Source organism: Pipistrellus hanaki, assembly GCF_964339955.1.
Source record: "Pipistrellus hanaki genome assembly, chromosome: 1".
Lineage (NCBI taxonomy): Eukaryota > Metazoa > Chordata > Mammalia > Chiroptera > Vespertilionidae > Pipistrellus > Pipistrellus hanaki.
Genome location: NC_140503.1, coordinates 199,407,059 through 199,434,418, shown reverse-complemented (window position 1 = coordinate 199,434,418; position 27,360 = coordinate 199,407,059). Strand labels below are relative to the sequence as shown.

Below are 27,360 nucleotides of genomic sequence, written 5' to 3'. Positions count from 1 at the left end.
CTCAAATTTTCATGCAGTAAATCTTGTAGACCATTAAATTATTGTTTTCCCTTTCTCATAGGCACAGAAGAGTTTCCAGTTAGAAACCGCCTCTTGCTCAGGGATGAAGGATGAAGAAAGTCATGTAATGTTGGGTATGTATTAGCTAATTTTGTTTCCTCTTCACAAAAGCCCAGTGATGTGGATAGAGCAAGGATGCTTTTCTAGGTTGTAGATTCTGAAGGCCCCCAATCCACTTCAACTTATTAGTGCACATTTAGCCTGCTTATGACTTTTATGAGAGGAAAACATGCCTCCTCTCCCCAGATTGCTGTTGCGGGTGGGGTCCTTGTGATATCCCCAAAGAGGAATTTTCTGAGACTGGGACAGGAGAATGTGATATAGTAGAAAGTTTTATTTCCATGGAATTACATCTTTGGGTTTCCAAAGTCCCATTAATCTTGGTCCAGTCATAGAGAAGTGAGCTGGGGTTTCAGTAGAGCTAACATCAGAGCCAGTGTTCAGAGTTTCCTTTCCACTTTGTAGCCGGGTCCAGCACTGCATCAGGCTGGTTGCAGTTCAGTAGTCTATTGTGTGTGGGTCCGCATGGCCATGGGCCACAGGGGAAAATGCCAGGGAACAAGAGTTATAAGGGCCATGAAAGCACAAGACAGTGAACTTCTTTGTTTAGGGGATTATGTATTTCCAAATGTTTATGCCCTTGCAGTAGTCATGCCCATTCTGACCAATAATTTCTATTCCCAGGTATGATTGACAGAAAGGCCTTTCCTTAACCCCCCAACTTTACTGAGAATGTGTCTATCTCCCCTTTATTGGATTCCTGGGGAGTGTAAACTTGTAGCTTCCTGGTGAAGCTGCCAAAATGACATGCCTCTAGTATCCTACCTACCATTATAATTAACATGATAGCTAGCTAATTACAATGATATCATGATCTTACCCTTTATATAACTAAAATTAGCTACTCTAGCATTCACATCTCAATAGGTTGTTTAAATGTTTATTTTTCACTAATTTCCACATTTGTTTTAGTGAAGTGATTTACTCTGGTATCATGAGCCCAGTTTTCTGAGGTGAGATTTCCACCTGAAGGTTTTGGGACTGTTAGGTATGGACTGAATTGTGTTCCTAAATTCATAACACCCAGTGTGACTGCGCCTTTAAAGACATAATGAAAGTACAAGGAGGTTATAAGAGTGGGCCCTAACCCATCTAAGAAGAGATAGAGACACTAGTTATACAGATACACAGAGTAAAAGCAATGTGAGGACATGGGGGAGAAGATGATCATTTGCAAGCTAAGGAGAGGCCTCAGAAGAAACCAAATCTGCAAACACTTTGATCTTAGACTTCTAGCATCAACTGGAATTGTGAGAAATAAATTTCTGTTGTTAAAGGCACCCTCAGTATTTTGTTATAGCAGCCTTAGCAAACTAATACAGATACATTTTCAGAACGTGACTAGAAATGCTGTGATTAGAAATACAGATTCTAAATGACGTACTGCCTGGGTTAGAATCCCCATTTCACTCCGTACTAGTCCTGTGAATTTGTCTGTGCTTTACCTGCCTGTGTTTTTCCTTCATGTTCTAGAAAGTGAATATTACAGTAGTATGTGTCTTGTGTAGAGTTAAGAATATAAATAAATTATATATGAGAATAGTTCCTGTCACATAGTAAGTTCCACGCAAGTTATTGCTATTTTATTTCTTCTTATTCTTTTTTTTATTAAATATATTTTATTGATTTTTTTACAGAGAGGAAGGGAGAGGGCTAGAGAGCTAGAAACGTCCATGAGAGAGAAACATAGACCAGCTGCCTCTTGCACACCCCCTACCAGGGATGTGCCCGCAACCAACGTACATGCCTCTGACTGGAATCGAACCTGGGACCTTTCAGTCCGCAGACCGACACTCTACCACTGAGCCAAACCGGTTTCAGCTATTTCTTCTTATTCTTTTCTTCTTCCTCATCTTATATTTTTGCAAGGAACCAAAAAGTACAAAAATAAGCTCAGGTAAAGCTTGGAGTTTTTGTAAAAGCACAGATCACATGGTTTAAAAGTTTGATCAGTATAGCAGGAAGAGACTCTAAGGAAAATTGCCATTCACCATAGGTCTTGCTCAATGTATAATTTAACCTATAATTTTCCTTTTAGAGCTTTAGGAAAAGCATTGAAAGGTGAAAACAAATTCCAGCTTTAGTTACAGACAACAAAGTTTATACACTCAAAAATGTAACATTCAAGAGGTCCAGTATAGTACTAAAAATTCCTACATATTCCAGGAAGCAAGAAAATGTAATCGAAAAATAATTTTAAAGAATCAACAGTAGCAAATGCAGAAATGACAGAGATAATTGACTTAGCAGACAAAACATTAAATCACTGTTATAATTATGTTCAAGTATTTAAAGATTGATAAGAACAGGAGAAGAGAAATGGAAGATTTAAAAGTGGATAATTTAGCCTTGGCCTGTTTGGCTCAGTGGATAGAGCATCAGCCTGGGGACTGAAGGGTCCCATGTTCAATTCTGGTCCAGGGCATATGCCTGGGTTGTGGGCTCCATCCCCAGCAGGGGCATATGGGAGACAGCCTATCAATGTTTCTCTCTCATCATTGATGTTTCTATCTCTCCCTCCCTCTCCCTCCTTCTCCCTCCTTCTCCCTTCCTCTTGGAAGAAAGAAAGAAGGAAAGAAAGGAAGGAAGGAAGGAAGGAAGGAAGGAAGGAAGGAAGGAAGGAAGGAAGGAAGGAAGGAAGGAAGAAGGAAAGAAAGAAAGAAAGAAAGAAAGAAAGAAAGAAAGAAAGAAAGAAAGAAAGAAAGAAAGAAAGAAAGAAAGAAAGAAGAAAGAAAGAACAATTTAGAGATGAAATGCAAAATCTAAGAAATGAAAATTTTAGTGGATGAGTTTAACAGAAAAATAACTACAGAAAGAATGAATGGTGAACTTAAGATTTTACAACAGGATTCATAAAATATAAGCCAAATTAAACTGAAAAATAAAATGAACACTGTCTTAGTTGTCAGTTGAAAAATATCAAGTGATCAACCTCCACTAATTGGAATCTGATAAGGAGTGTGTGTGTGTGTGTGTGTGTGTGTGTGTGAGAGAGAGAGAGAGTGAGAGAGAGAGAGAGAGAGAGAGAGAGAGAGAGAGAGAGAGAGAGAGAGAGAGAGATTATGTGACAAAAAATATACCTGAAGAAACGATGGCTGAAATATTCCAAATAGGAGGAATATTTTACACAGCTACAAAAACTCAGTGAGCCCAAAGGGGAAAAAAAGTAACCTACCCCCATAATCAAATTGCAAGAACTAGTGAAAAAGAGGTAATCTTAAAAACAGTCTGAGCAAAAAAACCGGACATAGTTAATACAGTAGAAAAATGATAAGACTTATTAAAACCACGCTAGGCAAAAACAATGGATTTGCTTCTTTAGAGTGTTGGCAGAGATTTTCAACCTTGAAATCTAAATCTAGTGAACATCGCCGTTCAAAAGTGAAGGCAGATTAAAAACTTTTTGGGGGTAACAAAAGCTAGAAAAAAATCATTATAGTCAAACCCCAAACTATGAGGAATGTTAAATGGTATGTGGTAGAAATTTGAATAGACAAAAGAAACAGAAAGTACTGAAATTGGTAAATATGTGGATGAACAAATACTTATTTTTTATTTTAAAATTCCTTTAAAATATAATTAACTTATTAAACCAATAATAATAACTTACTGTGAGGTATAGAACATATTTGAAATTAATATATGACTCATGTATGCCAGCAATAGCACAAAATACAGAAGTGGGGAAATGGAAGTATATTATTGTAGGAGTTCTTCATGTTGCTTAAAGTGATTAATATTGCTTGGAAATTAGGTTGTAGTAGAGATTCTTATTCTAAACTCTATAGCAATCAATAAAATTCAAAGAGATATTAGTGGTGATAAATATTATCAAGCATTACCAAGCATTATCAGGGATAAAGAGTTAGGCTTTGTAATGTCTCCATAATAATCTGGTAATAGTAAGTAAATTGTTTCTCTAATTTCTCTGAGATATTATAGCAAAGAATTAAACCTGAGGAGAGGATGTGGCAACCTGTGAGTTATAGCAGGTCAATCGGAAGTCCAGAGACATTTGTGATTGGCATCTGAAGCCAGGGGAGTTATTTGGGACTGAGCCCTGAACTTGTGAGGTCTGCACTAATTCTGGAGTGTCAGCGTCAGAAATGAATCAAATGGTAGGATATCCAGTGGGAAACTTAGAGAACTGGTTGGTTTGGGTGTGGGGGTGAGAGGGTGAGAGGTGGGGAGGAACCCACAGACAGTGTCAGAAGTGTGAGTAAAGAGAGTTCATGTCTAATATTTTCTCTGACCACAAGAAAATTAAATTAGAAGTTAATAATAGGAGACATCTGAAAAATACCCCAAAATGGAAATTCAACCCATTAGTCAAAGAGTAAATTACAGAGAAATTAGAAGATACTTTGCATGGAATGGAAACGAAAAAAAAATCATACAAAACTTTGTGAGATATAGGTAGCAGAGCATTCATAATGACTACTATAGTTACTAGGAAAATAAAAAGTTTAAAAACCAATGATTTATATATGTATACACACACACACACACACACACACACACACACAAGTATTAGCAAATTTAATCTAATAGTATACTAGTTTAAAAGTCCAGTACAACATGGCTGGTGTGGCTCAGTAGTTGAGCGATGACCTATGAACCAGGAGGTCACAGTTTAATTCTCAGTCAGAGTACATGACTGGATTTCAGGATCAAGACCCAAAAGGCAGGAGGCAGCCAATCAATGATTCTCTCTCATCATTATTGTTTCTCTCTCTCCATCTCTCTGAAATCAATATAAATATATTTTAAGAAAAGTACAATATAGTACAATATAGCATGACCCAAGAATGCCTGATTGATTCGTTTAAAAAATCAATCAATATAATATATTAGCAAAATAAAAGAGAAATACTGCACAATTATGTTATTAGATGTAGAAAATTTTATGAAATACAATTTTATGATGATAAAAAATATTTCAGCAAATTTGAAATAGGAGTGAACTTCCTTAGTTTCATAGAAGGCATCTACAACAAAACCTACAGACATACTGACATCATTAATGATAAACATGTACACACACATACACACAAAACATATACACAAAATCTTAAGATTGGGAATAAGATGACAATATACACTGAAGATTTCAATTCAACATAGTACTGGAAGTATTAATCTATAAAATAAAAAGAAATAAAAGGCATTTAAAACAGAAAAGAAACATGAGTCTCATGTCATGATCCTAATATCATGATCAAATGGTAACTTGTAGGTACAAAGTCCTAGGAAATCTACCAAAAACTTTCTAGAGCTAATAAGTAAGTTTAGTAAATTCTCACGATATAAGTTAATTTACTAAAACCAATTTTATCTTTATACCAGTAAGAAAGATGTCTTGACTTGTGGTGGTGAACATACAATACAATATACAGATGATGTATTATATATAGAATTGTACCTAAAACCTATATTTTATTAACTAATATCACCTCAATAAATTCAATAAAAAGGAAACTTATGTTGAGACAAAAAAATATAAATCAAGTTGTTCAAATGCTAAAAAAACAAACAACAACAAAAAAAACACAGAACAGTTTGAAATTGAAATAAAAATATTGATACCATTTACAAAGCGTCTAGAATCATGTAAATCTTGGGGATATTTTTAACAAGTGAGTTTAGCTACTTGGTAGGATATAAGGTCAAGACACACAAATCAATTATATTTTTAACTACTAGCAATGAATAATTAAAAGATAAAAATTTAAATCACTGTTTGAAAAGTATCCTAAAACATAAACATTTAGGCACAAATTTAATAAGTTACTTACTTACAAGACCTGTGCAACAGAAGAACACTGCTGAGGGAAATTGTGGGAGACCTAAATAAATTAGGAGATGGACCGTATTCATGAGTTGGAAGGCTGGTGGTGTTGAGATGACAGTTCTTTTCAAATTAACCTCTAGTGTCAGTGCAATTACAATCAAAATCCCAGAAGAGTCCTGCTGGCATGGCTCAGTGGTTGAGCGTTGACCTATGAATCAGGAGGTCATGGTTTTATTTCCAGTCAGGGCACATGTCTGGGTTGGGGGCTAGATTCTCAGTGTGGGGTGTGCAGGAGACAGCCAATCAATGATTCTCTTTCATCATTGATGTTTCTATCTCTCTCTCCCTCTCCCTTCTTCTCTGTAATCAATAATATATATATATATATATATATATATATATATATATATATATATATTTAAATCCCAGAAGACTTATTTTTTGTAGAAAGGAGCAAGTTGATATGAAAGATTATATAGAAAAGGAAAAAAGTTAGAATAGTTCTTCTCCAAAAACTCTTTAAGAAGAAAAATATTGCAAAACTTATATTATCTGATGTGAATATTTACTATAGTGTGACAGAAATCAAGATAGTGTGGTATTGACATTAAGATGTAAAAATAGAATAATACAATAGAACAGACAGAAATATATCCACACTTATTTATGATCAATTAACTTTCAACAATTTGCCAAGTAATCAAGGGGAAAAAATAGTCTTCTCAATAAATGATGCTAGAATAATTGGATATCCATAGGGAAGAAATAAAACCCTACTTTTAACTCATACTATATATAAAAATTTACTAGAAATAAAATAAAATATAAAGATATCTATATGAATACAAATGAAACATTAAATATAAAGCTATAAAAGTAAAATTATAAAAGAAACACTTTTTGGTCTTGAGATAGGCAAAATATTTTAGGTAAATGAGACACAAAATCATGAAATATAAAAAAAATATAAACTTCATAAAATTTAAATTTTTTGCTGTTGGAAAGACACTATTAAGAAGATAAAAAGGCAAGTCAGGGACTTGGAGAGAAACATATATATAATATATATGTATATACTAGTAGCCCGGTGCATGAAATTTGTGCATGGGGCAGGGCTGGTTTCCTTCAGGCTGGCCTGTACCTTCTCCAATCTGAGATCCCTCTCACAATCTAGAACCACTGGCTCCTAAGTGCTCACCTGCTTGCCTTATGCTCTTAACTACTCTCCTACTTGCCTGATGCTCCTAACTGCTTCCCTGCTGGCCTGATGGCTGTAACTGCTCTCCCCTCCTGGCCTGATCCCCTAACTGCTTAACTGCTATCACCTGCCAGTCTGATCCCCCTATCTGCCTATCTGCTCTCCCCTCCTGACCTGATCCCTCTAACTGCCTATATGCTCTCCCCTCCTGGACTAAACCCCCTAACTGCCTATGTACTCTCCCTTCCTCTCTGCGCCTTCAGACCCCAGTGCAGGACTGCTGAGGGCTTTTCGCCAGGCTCTGCCTCTGTCCTTTCACCCTCCCTCCAGGCCAGGCAGTGCCACATACCTGCTCATGGTTTTGCCAGGGGAGGGCGCCATAGCCCATCCTGACGCCCCTCCCTGGGCCTGGTAGTGCTGCAGGTCTTGTGTGCTTTCACCAGGTGTGTCAACCCCTGTGACAGCCTCATGTCCCAGTGGCACAAGTTCCCACCCCTGTCCCTGTCCACCAGTTTCTGTGCGCATCCAGCCTGGTCATGACTGTGACACCATTAGGACCAATTAGCATATTATCTTTTTATTATATAGTTATGTGTTTGTGTGTATCTACACTAATGAAAGAGAAAGATGCAGATTGACCATACCTTTGTGACACCCACCAGCCAATCAGGAGTGGCCATGCAAATTAACCCAACAAATATGGCACTTTAATTTGCATATGCAGGCACAGAGCAGAAGGGGGGGGGGTTACCTGTGTTGTTGCCATGGTGACAACAAAGGCATTCCACCCCACTGCAGCCACTCCTGGCCTCTGGGCAACCTGGGAAAGGCAGAAAGGTGGCTCCAGGCTAGAGCAAAGGTGGTGCCAGCAGCCAGGGGAAGGAAGGTCCATTCTTGCACAAATCTTTATGTATCAGGCCTCTTGTATATATACTATATATAAAGAACTCTTATAATTAAATAATAAGTACATGGATATTAAAAGATGTCCAATAAACAGTGGTGAAAAATTTGAACAAATACTTTGTGAAAAGAAGATAGACCAAAATCAATAGGTCCATGAAAAGATATTCAACATTTTTTGTTATCAGGAAAATGCTAATTAAAATCACAATGAGATCCTACTCACTATTCATTTATCAGAGTGGCTGAAATTAAATAGACTGATAATAGCAAGTGTAAGCAAGAATGTGGAATAGCCTTTACTTTCATACTTGGCTAGAGAGGATATAAAATGATACAGTATGAAAAACTGCCAATTTTCTTAAAAATTATGTATCTTTTTACTCTAGGATCCAGCAATTTCACTCCTGGGATGTGAGACCGGAAGTTCCAAGCTTTGAGTCAAGGTTTGTTCTTTCTGACCACTAGCCTCTCATGCTGAAGCCATCTAGGGTCTCACCAAAAGTTGTCTCATTACAGCAAATGACTTATATCACTCTTTTCACTCATAAAATTCCAAAAGTGTTAGGAGCTCTGTGCCAGGAATGGGCAATGAAGACCAAATACATTTTTCTTACTATATCACAATAGCTTACCTGGATGTTTATTATATTAATGCCTATAATATTTGTAAAGATGACATATTTCATAATGAAATATAGAAATACAAAAAAGCAGGAACTGTTTAATTCACCAACTAAGACAATAATTCCACTTGAAATGTGAGTAAAAAATGTGGCACCAGAAGTCTATTTCCTGAAAGAGGGCGAGGGGCAGTGGCGGATTGCAGCCAGTGGGGCACTGTGGTGGTTGTTTTTTGAGGCATTCTCCGACTCATAGCACAAAATCCCACCACGCTACTCAGTAACTAAAGATCCCCGAGTTCCTTTATTTCATAGTTCCCCAATCTTAGATTCTTCATCAAAGCTATTAATCCCTTTTTATCATATCTCGCCCTTTGCCCATGTTTGTGATTCTCTCTTTTCTTTAAGAATATGAAAGATTCTCACTTTATATTCTCCATCTTATAATTCATTTTTGTGAAGCTGTGGGGAGCTTAATTGTGTAGTGTTTGTGGTTTGTTTGAGGTTTCTAACAGGGAACTGGTGTATGGAAGCCTTTATCTAGTGTTGTCCTCACAAAAATGGCTCCTTAAAAAATAAAAATAAAAAAGCCCCAATTTCTGGTGTTTTCCAATTTCTGTGGTGTAAATACTCCCACCATACCAATTTAAGCTACCAAATGGGTGTTGCTGAATGCAGATCTGGGAAGAGACAGCATCACAGTCTCTGGAAAGTCAGCTCACTTCTCTGTAGAAATTCTTCTAAATCACTATCAAGTGTCCATTCCTTAGTGGGGAGTTGCCTTTGCTTTTGGTAGGTACCCAGAACTGTTCCTACTTTCCAACCAATTTAAATTAAATTATTTTTTCAAAAATATACTTTTATTGATTTCAGAAAGGAAGGGAGAGAGAGAGAGAGAAACTTGAATGATGAGAGGGAATTGTTGATCTATTGCCTCCTGCACGCTGGAATGGAGCCAGCAACCTGGGCTTATGCCCCGACTGGGAATCGGACCATGACCATGACCTCCTGGTTCCTAGATTGATGCTCAACCACTGAGCCACACCTGCTGGGTTAAATTAATTTCTTAGCTTCTTTTGGAGCATGCGGGTAGTTTTGAATTAGAACCTGAAATTCATTTGAAGACTGCTTAAGTTAACATATACTCAAAAGAAATATTCTTTTAGTTTTTTTCCCCCTTCACTCCAGGTCAAAAATTGTTTCCCAGTTATATTCCTTTGCAGGGCTGATATTTTTCTCTTCAGGCTCTCATTCAGGGCACAGTCCTTTAGCTTCTGGACTTTATTCAGCATCTCTGTTCCAATTCCCTATTTTGTACAGGCCCAAGACATCCTCTCAGCCACTAAAACCCTAGAATCTTGATTTTTGGAGCCAGTGTCTTTGGGCAGCTTCCAGTTTTAGCCTGGCTTTCTAGTCCAAATATATCTTGGGCTTTTTCACTTCTGAATATTTTTTATCCCTTGTGAGCTTAGCTATGCATTTGAAATAATTTTTTAAAAATGTTTTATCTAGTATTTTAGTTTTCTGCAATGGGAGGTATTTCAGAATATGTAGGCTGCAATATAGCTGAAACAGAGTTCCCATTATAAATACCTAAAATTTTATCTCTTTTTGTTGTTGTTATTATCTATTTCTGTGTAACAAATATTGCAAACTCTGTGGTTTGTAAAAACAATTTATTAGGTTTGTGATCCATGGGTCTGGAGTTTGGACAGAGCTCAACTGAGTGGTTTTTCTACTCTGTATGATACAATCAGGTTTACTTGTTGTTGTTTTGTTGTTGTTGTTTGTTAATCCTCATACAAGGGTATTTTTATTCTCCCATTGATATTTAGAGAAAATGGAATGGAGGGGGAGAGATAAAGAGAGAGAAACTTCAATGTGAGAGAGACACATCGATAGGTTCCCTCCTGCATATGGCCCTGGTCTGGGCCTACAACCCAGAAATCGAACCTGTGACCCTTCAGTCCACAGGCCGATGCTGTAACCATTGAACCAAACCAGCCAGGGCCACTTGGTGGTTTCTAGCTGGAGGTTTGTCTAGTCTGGAGGGTCCATGGAGGGTTTTACTCCCACACCTGGTGCCTTGTGGGGGACAGCTACAAGTTTGGGCTCAGGTTGTTTGTTCTTGCCACATAATCTTAGGGTTCACATCCATAATCTTTCTAGAAGAGTCATCAGTCTTCTAGAAAGATTAGAAGGTAGCTCAGCGTTCCAAGAACCGGTGTTCCAAGATGCCGGGAAACAGAACTGCCAATCTCTAGTTCTGGAGCTCAGAGCATTCCACTTCTGGCATATTCTGTTGCCCTAAGGCCCTCTAGCCCACACAGATTCCAACAGAGGAGGCCTGTTGTCTGTGGTAGAGCGCCGAAGAGTTGCAGACCTGCTTTCATCTACCACGTTACTGGACTAAAATTTTAAGCTTTTCTTGATTTTTTCGCCACCAAGTCTACTTATATTTGTTACTGCAGAAGCAGCAGTTAGGCTAACCTGGCATGTTTAGAACTCTCAGGGATTTGATGTCCTCAGTCACCAATTTCATTGTCATATCACGGTTTTATTGCTTCTTTTGCTTGGATAACATTTTCATTTTGTGAAATGGCTCATCTAAAATTACCATGGAAATGATAAGCCATAGAGGTTTTCTAAACAACTGACATTATATCACCCAGATAAAGCCAATTAAAAGAAGTGATTATTGTAATCAGCATGAAGTTTTAAAATAAATTTTATTTTTGTTGGTCTCAATAGTTTGAAAGGAGATCATTTTGTGGCAAATGTCTGCAGTTGATATTTAATTTTTATCAAGTTGAAAAAATTTTGAATGTCATCTAAGGAATAGTCCAATAAACATTTCAGGGAGGTAGGTTTGTTTTAATAAAAGAAATAAAAATAAGATAGTTCAGGAATTTTTAACTTATCTCTGTTGTCATATTAGTAGAATGATATTTGGATACAGTGAGTTCCACTTGAATCATTTATCGAAAAAATAAGAAAACTTACAAAGCAGTTATTATTTTACTCATTACTGGTCAGATGTGATGACTGTGGCTGAGATTATTAGTGGTCCCCCCTTCACCCGCAGTGGAATAGCATGAATTCATATTAATCTTTTTAATAGTATAGAGTTCTTATTTAAGCTATTTATTCCTCTTCTTTAGGCATTCATCCATTAATGGACATTTAGGTTGTTTCCATATCTTGGCTATTATGACTAATGGGAGAATGAACATGGAAATGAATACACACATACACCCCCCCCCCACACACACACAATGGGATTCTATTCAGCCTTTAAAAAGAAGGAAATCTTACCATTTGTATCAACATGAATGTACCTGGAGGGCATTATGCTAAGTGTGATATAAGTCAAATACAGACAGACAATTATTGCATAATCTCACTTATATATGATATTTAAATTAGTTTCCTAGAAGCAGAGAGTAAAATGGTAGTGACCAGGAATACGGTGTGGAGGGCATTGGGGAGATGTTGGTCAAGGTTACAAGGTCTCAGTTATGCATGGTGAATAATTCTGGAGGTCTGATGTCCAGCATGGTGACAACAAATAGTGTTGTACTGTACACTTGAAATTTGCTAAGAGAAGGAATCTTTACTCACCACAAAAAAAAGGAAGGAAGGAAGGAAGGAAGGAAGGAAGGAAGGAAAGAAGGAAGGAAGGAAGGAAGGAAGGAAGGAAGGAAGGAAGGAAGGAAGGAAGGAAGGAAGGAAGAAGAAAGAAAGAGAGAAAGAAAGAGAGAAAGAGAGAAAGAAAGAAAATGGTAACTGTTGTCAGGTGATGCATTTACTAGTCAGCTTGATTGTAGTGATTATTTCATAGTATGTACATATATCCAAAGATTAATTGTACATCTTGGTTGCATACAGTTTTTACTTGTCAATTTTACTTCTATAAAGCTGAAAAAGATGAATTCTGGCCATTGTGTGGGGGGAAGCAGGTCATGTTCAGCCTTGTGCAGGGACAGGGCCCAAGGAGCAAGTTTGCTCTGGAATGCACTCTCCTGCTGGGGAGCAAGGGACCTCTCGGGGGAAATCATTGATTCCATGTCTGCGTTGGAAGGTTCCATATAAGATTGGAGCACGTGGTTGTGCCAGAAAGCTGGGAAGCTTTTAAAGATTAATGGTGTCATGTCAGAAGACCACAGAAAGCAATTTAAAGGGCACTTAGACAATTTGAGCACCAAAAGGAGGGAAATGGCACTGGTCAATTGATACACTTTAAATCTGAAACTCTAGAGGCCAAGTGCACAAATCCTGCAGGGATTGGGCTGAAACTGGCTCTCCGACATTCCCTGAGAAGTCCCAATTGCAAGAGGACACAGGCCAGGCAGAGGGACCCCACTGGTGCAGTGCACTGGGCCTCTAGTATGCATATAAGAACTTTGGTTAATATCTTCCCATCTCTTCCCCCCCCCCCCCTTCCCTCTAAGATTCATCAGTCTGTTCCATGTTTCCATGCCTGGGGTTTCTGCTCCTGTGTTGAGCATCTGCTCCCTGGTGGTCAGTTAGCATCATAGCTAGTGGCCGGTCAGAGTTCGGCTGGTTGGCCAGTTGCTTAAGCTTTTATATATATAGGTAATTACTGTATCATTTGTACAAAAGAGGGAAACTAACCTACAGCATTGAGTCTTATTCAATCATTTTTATGTTATTGACTAATTTATTGTAGGTTTAGGGTATAGGAACAAAAAATTCAACTACTTTGGATAAATGTAGTTTCTGACTCCAAGGGAATCTGAGTAGAATGATACTATAAGTTCTGACTTTAAACTAGACATGAAATGCTCAAATTGTGTATGTGTACTAGTACATATATACCAGTAATATGGAATATATTATAATGATGTAATATATAACTAAAATACTAACACATTTGTTTTTTAAATAGTTGTATGGTTCTAAGAATAAAAATAATACAAGAGCCATTGGATCCAAACTATTTAAAGTCCTACTTTTCAATATCCTTTCAACTGTGATGATCTCTATAGTAAGAAGGAGAAAGACATTTACATTCCTAACGTTTACCAACTTGAGGGAAAGAACTCTTAGTAGAATAGGCTGAAGAGTTAGATTATGTAGAGAACAAATCCATGGAAGTTAGCTAACTGGTTCTCATACACACAGGAAATCATTGACATAACAAACACTGCACACTGGGACAATAAGTCACATTAGAGTAACCCAACAGCATTCTTCTGGAATAAGGTCACATCAGAGTAATAAACAGCATCCCAGCATAGCCTCTTTTAGTAATGTTAGGGAATGAAAGTGATAGCTGGTTTTTTTTTTTCCTTTTTTAAAACAAAATATGTTTCAGAGAGGAAGGGAGAGGGAAAAAGAGATAGATACATCAATGATGAGAGAGAATCATTGATCAGGTGCCTCCTACATACCTCTCATCAGGGATCAAGCTGGCAACCTCTGCATGTGCCATGACTGGGAATGGAACCATGACCTCCTGGTTCATAGGTCAACCACTGAACCATACCAGTAAATTAAAGTTTTTTTGTTTTTTGTTTTTTTGTTTTTGTTGTTTTTTTGTTTGTTTGTTTGGTTGGTTGGTTTTTTTTTTTTGTGTGTGTGTGTATGTTTTAGTTTGAGAAGATATAGAATTTAGTACAGAAATGTTTAAGAAAATCAAACCCTTGGAATAAGTATTTTTTATCTTAAGACAGAATCTGTGCCTATCTAGTGTTGTTTTACTAGAATAAGAAAAGGAAGAATTAGGTCTAAAGGAGGCACAGTTTTTTAATTAACTTGAAATGGCTATATAAATAGTATATTTAAATGTGTGCTTTTCAGAAATAATTATATGTAGTTATATGTTATATCTCATCTAAGATATTAGGTTTCCATTATTTATAAACTTTATTTAATTTATAGGACTTTTTTTAATACCCAGGAAAGTTTTATTCCTGGAGTTAGCCAATTGCATTTAAAAGGCAAAAGCTTGAGGTGATTCAGCTTCAAATGTTCTTCCTCCCCCAGAGTATCACCCTTCACATTGTCACTGTATTCTGTTCCCTGACTTAATTGCTTAGCCTCCAACCTACAAATTGGAGCCCTGATGTTAAAAGGCTACCTACACACAGATTAGTCTTCCCTGTTCTCAGGCTGCAGCTGAGCCCAGATAAACGTCCCCCGACCTCATTCCCAGCTCCTCGTCCTAGTCCAGGTGTTCCACTAAGTGACACACTTGGGGATAATAGAATAACAGCAGCAATCACAGTAACAGTGGTTTATTTTCCCCACGAATAGTACCTCACTGTGTGCGCTGCCCCATTTTTGCCACTTACTGGTATATTACTTATAAAGCAGGGAAGCCCATACAAGGACAATGAAGGGTTCTTTGGGTAGGTGGGGGTCCCTTGCTCACTTAGAAAATGACTATGCATTTTCAATCCAGAGTGCTATGTCCATGGCCTGCTGCTCTACACCTGCTCTTTAGATGGGCCAAATCTTCCATTAGAATCAGAGATAATCTGCTCTGGGAAGAGGTGTACTGCTGGGATCGTGCCCTTAGGTCAGAATTCTCATATTGTGGACACAATTTCTATATGTATGTGAAATCCTAAATGAAAAATCGACCTTTAGCCGAAACTGGTTTGGCTCAGTGGATAGAGTGTCGGCTTGTGGACTAAAGGGTCCTGGGTTCGATTCCTGTCAAGGGCATGTACCTTGGTTGTGGGCACATCCCCAGTAGGGGGTGTGCAAGAGGCAGCTGATCGATAATTCTCTCTCATTGATGTTTCTAAGTCACTATCACTCTCTCTTCCTCTCTGTAAAAAAAATCAATAAAAAATATATTAAAAAAAAAGAAAGTTGACCTTTATTTTCCCCAAACTAGAGAAGGAAATGTATGATGTTAAGGAAAACCTGAGTAACTTTTCAGTGGATGAGGGTGTAATAACCAGATTGGCCGTGTGAGCTGGAATTCTGCACTCTGGACAATGCATGTCCCTGAAACTATAATGACAGATGCACGAAGATTCCAACTCATGTTCTGACTATTTCCCTCCAAAGTGGAGAACATGGGATTGTCATTTACAAAGACTTATTCAGACTGTAATCCTTTTCAGCATATGTGTGTGCTACCAGGTCAGTAATGTGTACCACATCAACAGGTTCTCTCCAGTTTGAGACTGGATCTCCCTAAAGAAAATCTGGACTAAAACTGCCTTGCACCTGGGTGGATGATGCCCTATGGATTCTCTTGAGCACCCACCCCTCCAACTGACTTGTGCTTGGGATCTGCCTTGTGTAGCCATACATCTCATTGTAAATCTCTCTATAATACAGACTTGTGCACTTTGCCAGAATGACCAAAACAACAAGGTGGATTTCGTTAATTCATAGATGCTCCCTGAAGATTTGGAAATTCCCAAAGGAACTCATAATTTTCACCATTTTGTGGCAGCCTCAGCCTTAAAATAGGAAGAGGCAATTATCTTGGGCATTCTACCCCGGCTGAAGGGAGACCACAACAAGACTTGAAGATCTGGGAAATAACAGGCCAGAAACCTCAGGACACAGCTGCAAACTCGAAAAACACTGACTCTGTTATGACTGCCAGTAAGGTCTCCCTTCCTTGCCTATCACTGCACTCTCTACCCTCTAGGAGTGTTTAAAGAGATGATGAAGCCTTAGCTGGTTTGTCTCAACAGATAGATTGTCCACCTGTGGACTGAAGGGACCTGTGTTTGATTTTGGTCAAGGGCACATGCCCGAGTTGCAGGCCCAATGCCCAGTAGGGGGCATGTAGGAGGTACCTAAACAATGATTCTCTCTCATCATTGATGTTTCTATCTCTCTCTTTGCCTTTCTCTTTGAAATCAATAAAATATATTAAAAAAGTAAAATAACATAAAAGAGATAATGAACAACTTTGGACAAATAATTACAACTTTGGAAGGGCAGATGTATACCCTGACAAATGTCCAAGTAAAACTCGCTCACTTTGTTTATCCAGAGAGGGCGTATGAGTGTGGAACTCACCTCCTCTTCAATCAACAGAAATTCTTGCCACACGTTCTAAGGTTAAAAAAAATCTCAGTGATCAATGAAATCCTTGATTTTAGACATCTCTGCACGAATACTGTAATCCTTTAGAGAGCCTAAATATTTTAGCAGATAAATGCTGTGTGTATTATTAATAACACATTCCAGTAGCTTTTGACATGACTTTCAAAGTGCATCTTTCCCTCCCCTGCTGAGCATCAAAGTGTCTCATCTCCCCTGTGTGATTGGCCAGAGGCCCTTTCCCTCCCTGCTGACCACAGGCAGCCTCGGAGGGGGTCTTCCATGTGTTGGCATAAGTGAAAAGCCTTCAGTGTTACATGGTGAAACATTGGCATGGAGTGGACTCCAGCCACAGTGTGGTGAGACCTCTTCTTCTTCCTTCTAACAATGTAACACTTATGACTAGCTGCTTTGAAGTAAACTTCTGAGTCTCTGCTTTTCCTTTTCCTAGCTCTTGCCTTCAACAATAATCATTATCCCTTATTTGCATCTGCCGTCTATTAGCATCATACACCCCATCTGCTTGTACACTTCACCTCTTAGATTCTCCCCTCTCCAACTTCATTCTCTGGCTCACATGACTTTTTCTTCTCTTTCCATACCTCCCTCCTAGCCCACAGTTATATAAATCCGCAGTAGGTCTTTTTTCTCCATCTAACACAATTTCAGTCTTTTCTGCCCATTCCAAGGTTGATTTTAAACAAAATTCTCTGCTTTTTTTTTTTTTTTTACCACTCAGTTTCAACCAGCTCAGGCTGCAGACAAATGCAAGAACTGCTTATGGTTAAATTTTCTTAGGACGATTTTCCCCCTTTGCTAATGGGGCTGACTTCAAACAGGCATTTTCCTTGTAGACCTCTGAGGATATGGGATAAAAAGATTTATTTCTAGTTCACCTTTATTTTGAGAATGAGGGGTCTAAGCTTTAGGAGAGTGTTTGGGTGGCCCTGGGCCCAGGTTCCTATAAGTTCAAGACTGGGAACAAACCAAGGATGACTTTTCTAGGACTCAGTGAATGCTCTCACGTTTTGTTGACTGAAGATGTGTATTTGGTTCAGGTGTCCATCCGTGGATGAGTGCATAAAGAAAGTGTGGGATATATACCCAGTGGAAGATTATGCAGCCTTTAAAACAGTAATAAAGGGAGCAGTTTATCCAGCAGCAGATGCTCATCTATGATGCTGGGAGCTTGGAGGCAGTGAGAGACCCCTGTGGGTCCTGAACATTATCATAGATTCCCTTCAGCCTCACGGGTTCCTATTTGTCCTTATTCCCCTACTTCATATTCATTCCCTCTTTTAGACTGCCAACCCTGCTGACTGGGGGCTATAGCTGCAGACAAAGAAGCAACAGCCTCACCTGGCTGGTTTCAGCTCCCACAGCTGTACCCATATTAGATCAAATCTCTGGAATAAATCAGATATCTTTATCAATATCTGTATCTATATATCTAACTCTATCTCTATCTCTATTTCTCTATCTCTATCTCTATCTCTATCTCTATCTCTAACTCTGTCTCAGTCTCTGTCTCTGTCTCTGTATCTGTATCTGTATCTGTATCTGTATCTGTATCTGTATCTGTATCTATATCTATGTCTATATCTATATCTATCTTGGCAACGTCTTCCTCTAGTTATTCTGCTTTTTGAACAAACTACAAAGGATATAGGCTGGAACTTGTTCATATACATTTTTATATGAGGATACTGGATTTCAAAGATGGTACATACTTTGTCAAGGTTATATAAATAGCGAGTGGCAGAAAGAAGCAATATATGATCTTGGGCTATTATCTCCCAAACCATGGTCAGACTCATCTGTCTTATGGAATACAACAAGGCAATCACACATATGTGGAATATTAATTGATTGATGAGTGTCACATTCCAAACAAGCCGGGTAATTAATCTAATTCTGCGCTAGTGATTAGGTCTCATTAGTACTATATTTAGAAAGTGAGCATCTAATTTCTTTTAAGAGACATAGATAAATTGGAGGAATTTTTAGGAGACCAACCAACCAGACAGGGATTTAGAAACAGGAAATGCTAATGAAATGATGAGGGCAGTGAAATACCCAGCAAAGCACAAGAGTTCTGCTTAAAGTCTGAGAGGTACATACCTCAGTGCATAGCTGGGCAGAGGAGAAATTTGAGTCCCAGCACATTAACAAAGGGTTTTAAGAGAAGCGGGTTCCTTACCCATCATCCACCATTCTAGAGAACTGTGAAAGCTGACACAATCTCCATACTACCAGGTAAATGCTCAAGTTCAATACTCAAGTGCCTTAGATTATTTTAATAAGAGAAAGTGCTACCACTTACTTCCTCATTTCATCAATTCTAAGATTCATTTCTTCTTTTTCAGGGTAAAAAAGGGATTTATTCTTAAGGTAGTTTTCAGTTCACAGCAAAATTGAGAGGAAGGTAGAGATATTTCCCATAAATCTTCTGTCACCACACTTTGTATTTTCCCCATTATCAACATCCCTCCCAGAGTGGGCCATTTGTTCCAATGGATGAACCTGCACTGACACATATCAGTATCACCCAGAGACCATAACTTACACGAGGCTTTATTCTTGGTGCTGTCCATTTCATAGAATAGTTTCACTGTCCTAAATTCCTCTGTGCTCCACCTCTTCACCCCTTTCTACCTAACCACTGGCAACCACTGAAACAGGTCATGTTTTGACAGCTCTGAAATTAGGATACATCTTAAGTTGCACTCTTGCTTTGTCAGTAGTGTATAATATAATATCTCTCAATTTGATGTTTTATAATATGTAAAATGTAGTAGTTTTGTGATGTGATCTTGGCCATATGACTAAGTGAGAAATACATATGACTTGTTTAGAGTGGAGTAACACTTATCTGTTGCACCATGATGCTTCTTAGATCATATCAACACTTAGTGGCTTAAAATAATACATATATATTTTATATATATATTATAAATATATATAAAAAATCCTTACCCAATGATATTTTCCCCATTGATTTTTAGAGAGAGTGCAAGAGAGAGGGAGAGAGACATCATGTGAGAGAGACACATCAATTGGTTGCCTCCCGCATGCCCCTGACCAGGGCCAGGGTTCTGCAACTGAGGTACATGCCCTGGACTGGAATCAAACCTGAGACCCTTCAGTTCACAAGCTGATGCTCTATTCACTGAGCCAGACCAGCTAGGGAAGTGGTCGGCAAACTGCACCTCTGTTGACTAATGAGTTTGACGACCACTGAGCTAGGGCAATAATCTGTATTTTTAAAATATATTTTTCTATTGATTTCAGAGAGAGGAAGGGAGAAATAGAAGTATCAATGATGAGAGATATTTGCATGCCCCTTACTGTGGATCAAGCTCCCAACCTGAGCATATGCCCAGACCAGAATTGAGCCATGGCCTTCTGGCTCATGGGTTGATGCTTACCTACTGAGAGTCACACCAGCATGGTCCTCTGTATTATTTCAGCTTGATGGTTGTGCTGAGATGGGCTGTAGGGGGCTCACTGTACCTGTGGCTAGCTGTGGGTCAGCTGGGAAACATTGCTTATTATGCTGGGCTTTCTCACAGGTTGGGTGTAATGACTAGGAGAAGTGTCCTCTTCACCTGTTCTTTCATCTTCTGGCAAACTCACCTGGGCTTGTTCTATTGATGGTGGCAGAGTTCCAATAATGTGTGTGGAAGTCTAAGCTCAAAGCAGGCAGGACACTGTGCCTATCACATTCTATTGGCCAAAGCAGGCCACGACCCAGTCGAGATTCAGATAGGGAGATATAGTCCACTTTCTGATTGGTGTAGCTGCAAGGTTACATTACAAGAGGCATGAATATGAAGGTGGCTTAGAAAACCAAGGCTGTTTTTTGTTTGTTTGTTTCAACTATATTTTTTTATTGATTTCAGAGATGAAAGGAGAGGGAGGGAGACATAGAAACATCAATGATGAGAGAGGATCATTGACCAGTTGCCTCCAGCATGCCCTGAACCCAGGGCATGTGCTCTGACTGGGAATCAAACAGTGACCTCCTGGTTTATAGATGCTCAAGCACTTGAGCAATGCCTGCTAGACCTGAAGCTGTTTTTATAAGCCAATCTCCCACAGTCAGATCTTGGCACATAGCAGGACTCAGTAAATCTCATCTGTCATTATCATCATCGCTGAAGACCCTCAGTAACTATAAATTGAGTTGAACTGGTTTAATCCAACTTGGTTGAAGGAAAGAGTGTGGGTTCATGGTGTCATGAGTGCTGGAGGCAGCCTGTGCTCTGATGTGCCCATCCAAGTCTCAGAAGCATGAGGTCTTGGAATATTAAAGATGGAAAGATACTCAAGTCCAACTACTCTCACGTTCTTACTTTATTGGGGAGAAAAGTGAGCTCCAGGGAGGTGGAATTACTTGTTTAAGGTTGCCGAGCAGAAAGGCTTGGATGCCTGATTCCCATGTCAATGGCCTTCTACCAGAAAATACAGCCACCTTTCCAAGTATAACTGTGTAGCAAATCCAATTTCTTTTAAAATCCACATCAAAATAAAACTTGAGATGAATACAGCATGTCATAACATAAGCTCTGAAACATGTAATATATGTTTGTTCTTTTTTCCCACTATAAATGTAAGCTTTTACCCTGTTGGAACTGCGCTTTCTTTTCAATGGTGTCTAAACCTTGCACAATATGAAAATAATTCTCAATTTTAATGACAACCATCTATTTCCTAGTTCAAATATATACGTACATTCTATAAATAGATTTTTTTGGACTTCAATAAGAACAGGCAGCACACAAAATTCAGATACACTTAAAGAAATGGACATGGATAGATTTTTCTTAGTTTCGTGTTAGAGACAAAGAAAATGAACCATTTAGTATTATATACTTAGTAAACCTGATTTACCATGTCAAAGAACAAAGTCTGTAAACAGACTTAGTAGAATTATTGGGCACCGGAGACATTCTAAAATGCATTTTATTTAAAAATAAAAGAGCATGAAATTCACAAATCAAAGGTAACATTAAAATGATCAGCAAAGTGAATTTATTATTATTATTCTGTTTCCTAATAACCACACACAACTGTACTTGTGTGACTGTGCATATGCTCTTTGCTCAAATATACTCAACTGTATACTTGTTAGAGTTGATGTAGAGAGTACTAGATTTGGTTCCGGGAGACGTCAGTGTGAAGCTGGCAGTTCTATAGCCCTGTGCAGTCACATAAATTCCTTGTACGGAGGCACGTTGCATTGCAAAGAATTTCAGGAAGGAGCTGTGTGCATAAAAACAGAAGCTCCTTGTCTTTCCACGAAATGTTTTGTTTTTACCTTAATCTTAATATTTTTAATTGTGCTAAAATACACATAACATAAAATTTACTATGTTAACTATTTTTTTATTTTTTTTTTAATATATTTTATTGATTTTTTTTTTTTACCCCCTCCCTCCCTCCCACACATCCCCTCCCTCCCCAGAGTTTTGTGTCCATTGGTTGCACTTATATGCATGTATACAAGTCCTTCGGTTGATCTATTATCTCCCCCAGATCTTCCTCCCGTCCCCACTGTAACTTGACAGTCTACTTGTTGATATACTGTCTCTATATCTATCTTATGGTTCACCAGTTTATAATGTTCTTTATTATCCACAAATGAGTGAGGTCATGTGGTGTTTCTCTTTCATTGATTGGCTTATTTCACTCAGCATGATGTTCTCCAATTCCATCCAGGATGCTGCAAATGATGAGAAATCCTTCTTTTTTATGGCAGCATAGTATTCCATTGTGTAGATGTACCATAGTTTTTGGATCCAATCATCTGCTGACGGACACTTAGGCTGTTTCCAAATTCTGGCTATTGTAGATTGTGCTGCTATGAACATAGGGGTGCATATATCCTTTCTGATTGGTGTTTCAAGTTTCTTGGGATATATTCCTAGAAGTGGGATTACTGGGTCAAATGGGAGTTCCATTTTCAGTTTTTTGAGGAAACTCCACACTGTTCTCCACAGTGGTTGCACCAGTCTACATTCCCACCAGCAGTGCGCGAGGGTTCCTTTTTCTCCGCAACCTCGCCAACACTTGTCGTTTGTTGATTTGTTGATGTTGGCCATTCTGACAGGTGTGAGATGGTACCGCATTGTTGTTTTGATTTGCATCTCTCGGATAATTAGTGACTTTGAGCATGTTTTCATGTGCTTTTTGGCCTTCCTTCTGTCTTCTTTTGAAAATATTCTATTTAGGTCCATTGCCCATTTTTTAATTGGATCATTCATCTTCCTTTTATTTAGTTGTATAAGCTGTTTGTAGATGTTGGAGATTAAACCTTTATCAGTGGTAACATTTGCAAATATGTTCTCCCACACAGTGGGCTTTCTTGTTGTTTTGTTGATGGTTTCTTTTGCTGTAAAAAAGCTTTTTATTTTGATGTAGTCCCATTTGTTTATTTTCTCTTTAGCTTCCATTGCACTAGGGGTAGTATCAGTGAAGAAGTTTTTTTGGCATACGTCTGAGATTTTGTTGCCTGTGGATGCTTCAAGTATTTTTATGGTTTCCCGTCTGATGTTTAAGTCCTGTATCCATTTTGAGTTTATTTTTGTGTATGGTGTAAGTTGGTGATCTAGTTTCATTCTTTTGCATGTATCTGTCCAATTTTCCCAACACCATTTATTGAAGAGACTGTCTTGACTCCATTGTATATTAGTGCCTCCTTTGTCAAATATTAATTGAGCATATTGATTTGGGTTGATATCTGGGTTCTCGATTTGATTCCATTGATCTATATGTCTGTTTTTGTGCCAGTACCAGGCTGTTTTGAGAACAGTGGCTTTGTAATACAGTTTGAAGTCTGGTATTGAGATACCTCCTACTTTACTCTTCTTTCTCAGGATTGCTGTGGCTATTCGGGGTCTTTTATTGTTCCAAATGAACTTTTGGAGAGTTCTTTCTAGGTCAGTGAAATATGCCGTTGGTATTTTAATGGGGAGTGCATTGAACTTATAGATTGCTTTAGGAAGTATGGACATTTTGATGATGTTGATTCTACCAATCCATGAACATGGTATGTTCTTCCATCTGTTTACATCTTCCTCTATTTCTTTTTTCAGTGTCGTGTAGTTTTCCGCAAATAGGTCCTTTACTTCCTTAGTTAAGTTTATTCCTAGGTATCTTAATTTTTTTGGTGCGATCGTAAATGGAATTGCTTTTTTAGTCTCTGTTTCTATAAACTCACTGTTGGTGTATAGAAATGCCATAGATTTCTTGGTGTTAATTTTGTATCCTGCTACATTGCCAAATTCATTTATTAAGCCAATTAGTTTTTTAATGGAGTCTTTTGGGTTTTTTATATACAATATCATGTCGTCTGCAAATAAGGATAACTTTACTTCTTCTTTTCCAATTTGGATGCCTTTTATTTCCTCCTCTTGTCTAATTGCAATGGCTAGTACTTCCAGTACTATGTCAAAGAGGAGTGGCGATAGTGGGCATCCCTGTCTTGTTCCTGTTCTTAGAGGGAATGGTTTTAGTTTTTGCCCATTGAGTATGATGTTTGCTGTGGGTTTATTATATATAGCTTTTATTACGTTGAGGTATGATCCTTGTACTCCCACCTTGTTAAGAGTTTTTATCAGGAAAGGGTGTTGGATTTTATCAAATGCTTTTTCTGCATCAATTGATATGACTATATGATTTTTATCTTTCAACTTGTTTATGTGATGTATCACGTTTATTGATTTGCGGATATTGTACCAACCTTGCATTCCTGGTATAAATCCTACTTGGTCATGGTGTATGATCTTTGTGATGCTCTGCTGGAGCCGATTTGCTAGAATTTTGTTGAGGATTTTGGCATCTATGTTCATGAGGGATATTGGCCTGTAATTCTCTTTCATTGAGTTGTCTTTATCGGGTTTTGGTATTAGGGTGATGCTGGCTTCATAGAAGGAGTTTGGAAGTGTTCCTTCCTCTTGAATTTTTTGGAATAGTCTGAGGAGGATAGGTTTTAGTTCTTCCTTGAATGTTTGGTAAAACTCTCCTGTGAAGCCATCTGGCCCTGGGCTTTTGTTTGCTGGAAGCTTTTTGATGACTGTTTCAATTTCTTCCCAAGTCACTGGTCTATTGAGATTTTTAGATTCTTCCTGATTGAGTTTTGGAAGTTTGTATTTTTCTAGGAATATGTCCATTTCCTCCAGGTTGTTCAGTTTGTTGGAATAGAGTTGTTCGTAGTATTTTGTAACAATCCGTTGTATTTCGGTGGGGTCTGTTGTTATTTCACCTCTTTCATTTCTGATTTTGTTTATTTGGGTCCTCTCTCTTTGTTTCTTGGTTAGCCTGGCTAGAGGTCCATCTATCTTGTTTATTCTTTCAAAGAACCAGCTCTTGGTTTTGTTGATCTTATGTATTGTTTTTTTGGTCTCTATGTCGTTTATCTCTGCTCTGATTTTTGTTATTTCCTTCCTTCTGCTTACACTGGGTTTTTCTTGTTGCTCCTTTTCTAACTCTTTGAGTTGTAGAGTTAGATCATCTGTTACTGTTTTTTCTAGTTTTTTGCAATAGGCTTGTAAGGATATGAACTTCCCTCTCAAAACTGCTTTTGCTGTGTCCCAAAGATTTTGGATTGTTGTGCTTTCATTGTCATTTGTTTCCAGGATGTTTTTAATTTCTTCCTTGATTTCTCTGGTAACCCAGTCCTTGTTTAATAGCAAGCTGTTTAGTCTCCATGTGTTTGATTTCATTGGATTATTTTTATTGTAGTTAATTTCCAGTTTTATGCCATTATGGTCTGAGAAGATACTTGATATGATTTCTATCTTCTTGAATTTGAAGAGACTTTGCCTATGTCCCAAAATGTGGTCTATCTTTGAGAATGTCCCATGTGCACTTGAGAAGAATGTATATTCTGTGGCTTTGGGGTGGAGTGTCCTGAAGATGTCAATTAATTCCATCTGGTCTAGTGAGTCATTTAGGATTGATATTTCTTTGCTGATTTTTTGTTTAGATGATTTGTCGAAGGGTGACAGTGGGGTATTAAAATCTCCTACTATGATTGTATTGCTATTAATCTCTCCCTTAATGTCCTCTAGCAGTTTTTTAATGTATTTGGTTGCTCCTGTATTGGGTGCATATATATTTACCAGGGTTATTTCTTCTTGTTGGATTGTTCCCTTTAGTATTATGAAGTGGCCTTCATTATCTCTTGTTATGTCCTTCACTCTGAGATCTAATTTGTCAGATATAAGTATTGCTACCCCAGCTTTTTTTTCATTTCCATTTGCCTGGAAAACTTTTTTCCATCCCTTCACCCTCAGTCTGTGTGCATCTCTTTTTCTGAGGTGGGTTTCTTGTAGACAACAGATGTATGGGTCTTGTTTTCTTATCCAATCTGTTACCCTATGTCTTTTGATTGGAGCATTTAATCCATTTACATTTAAGGTTATTATTGATAGGTACTCATTTGACGCCATTTTTATTCTATACCCGTGTTCCTTCTTCACTTCTTATTTCTTTATTTTTACAGTAGACCCTTTAGCATTTCTTGCATTGCTGGTTTGGTGGAGATAAATTCCTTCAGTCTTTTTTTGTCTGTGAAGCTCCTGATTTCCCCTTCAATTTTGATTGATAGCCTTGCTGGGTACAGTATTCTTGGATTCAGACCCTTCCTTTGCATGACTTTGTATATTTCATCCCATTCCCTTCTGGCCTGATAAGTTTCTGTTGAGAAATCAGTTGCTAGTCTGATGGGGGTTCCTTTGTATGTAACTTTCTGTCTCTCTCTGGCTGCTTTTAAGATTCTTACTTTGTCGTTGTTGTTTGCCAATTTAATTATAATGTGCCTTGGAGTCTGTCTTCTGGGATTCATTTTGCTTGGGACTCTGCGGGCATCTTGGATTTGTGTGGGTTTTTTCTTTTCTATTTCAGGAAAGTTTTCTGTCATTATTTCTTGAAATACTTTTTCCATGTCTACCTCAGTTTCCTTTCCTTCTGGAACCCCTATTATTCGAATATTATTTTGTTTTGTTTTGTCCCAAAGCTCCCGTAGGCTCTCCTCCTGCTTTTTAATCTTTTTTTCTAGAAGTTGCTCTACTTGGGTATTTTTTTCCATCTTATCTTCTAGCTCACTGATGCGGTCCTCTGCTTCATCTAGTCTACTCTTGATGCTTTCTATTGAGTTCTTCATGGTAGCGATGTCACTTTTCATTTCTTCTTGGTTCTTCTTTAGTTCCTCATGGCTCTCCTTCATTTCCTCATGGTTCTTTCTCATTTCTTCTTGGCTTTTGTCAAATTTCTCTTCCATTCTTTTTAGCCATGCTATGATCATTACTCTGAATTCTTGCTCTGGCAGGCTGCTTACCTCTGGCTCGTTTACTTCCTTTTCTGGTGATGCCTGCTTTTCTTTCAAGTGCGGACTATGTTTTTGTCTCCCCATGGCCTCTCTTTTCAGGATGTCTGGTTATGTGGTATTCCTTCTCCTGCGTTGATTTTGAGGTACAAAATACAACACTACCAGGTACAACACAAGCGGCACTTAACAGGAATGTATTTACAATATTAATAACCTCTAATAAAGGTGACCACTAGAGAAAGGCAACTTAGGGGATAGGAGAGAAGGAATAAAGGTAAAAATAAAATAAAGAAAAATTAAAAAAAATTAAAAAAAATAAAATTAAAATTAAAAAAAAAATTAAGTAAATTAA

At 38.0% G+C, this 27,360-nt stretch overlaps 1 protein-coding gene across 1 annotated transcript in view; it reads left to right on the top strand.

Annotated features, from left to right (window-relative positions):
* LOC311631793 (cytosolic beta-glucosidase) overlaps window positions 1–27,360 on the top strand; it is a 216,206-nt gene that overhangs the window by 27,845 nt on the left and 161,001 nt on the right. The window contains exon 3 of the mRNA XM_084902327.1: window positions 62–134. The gene's annotated coding sequence lies outside the window, so the exon portion shown is untranslated. The remainder of the gene's footprint in view (window positions 1–61; window positions 135–27,360) is intronic.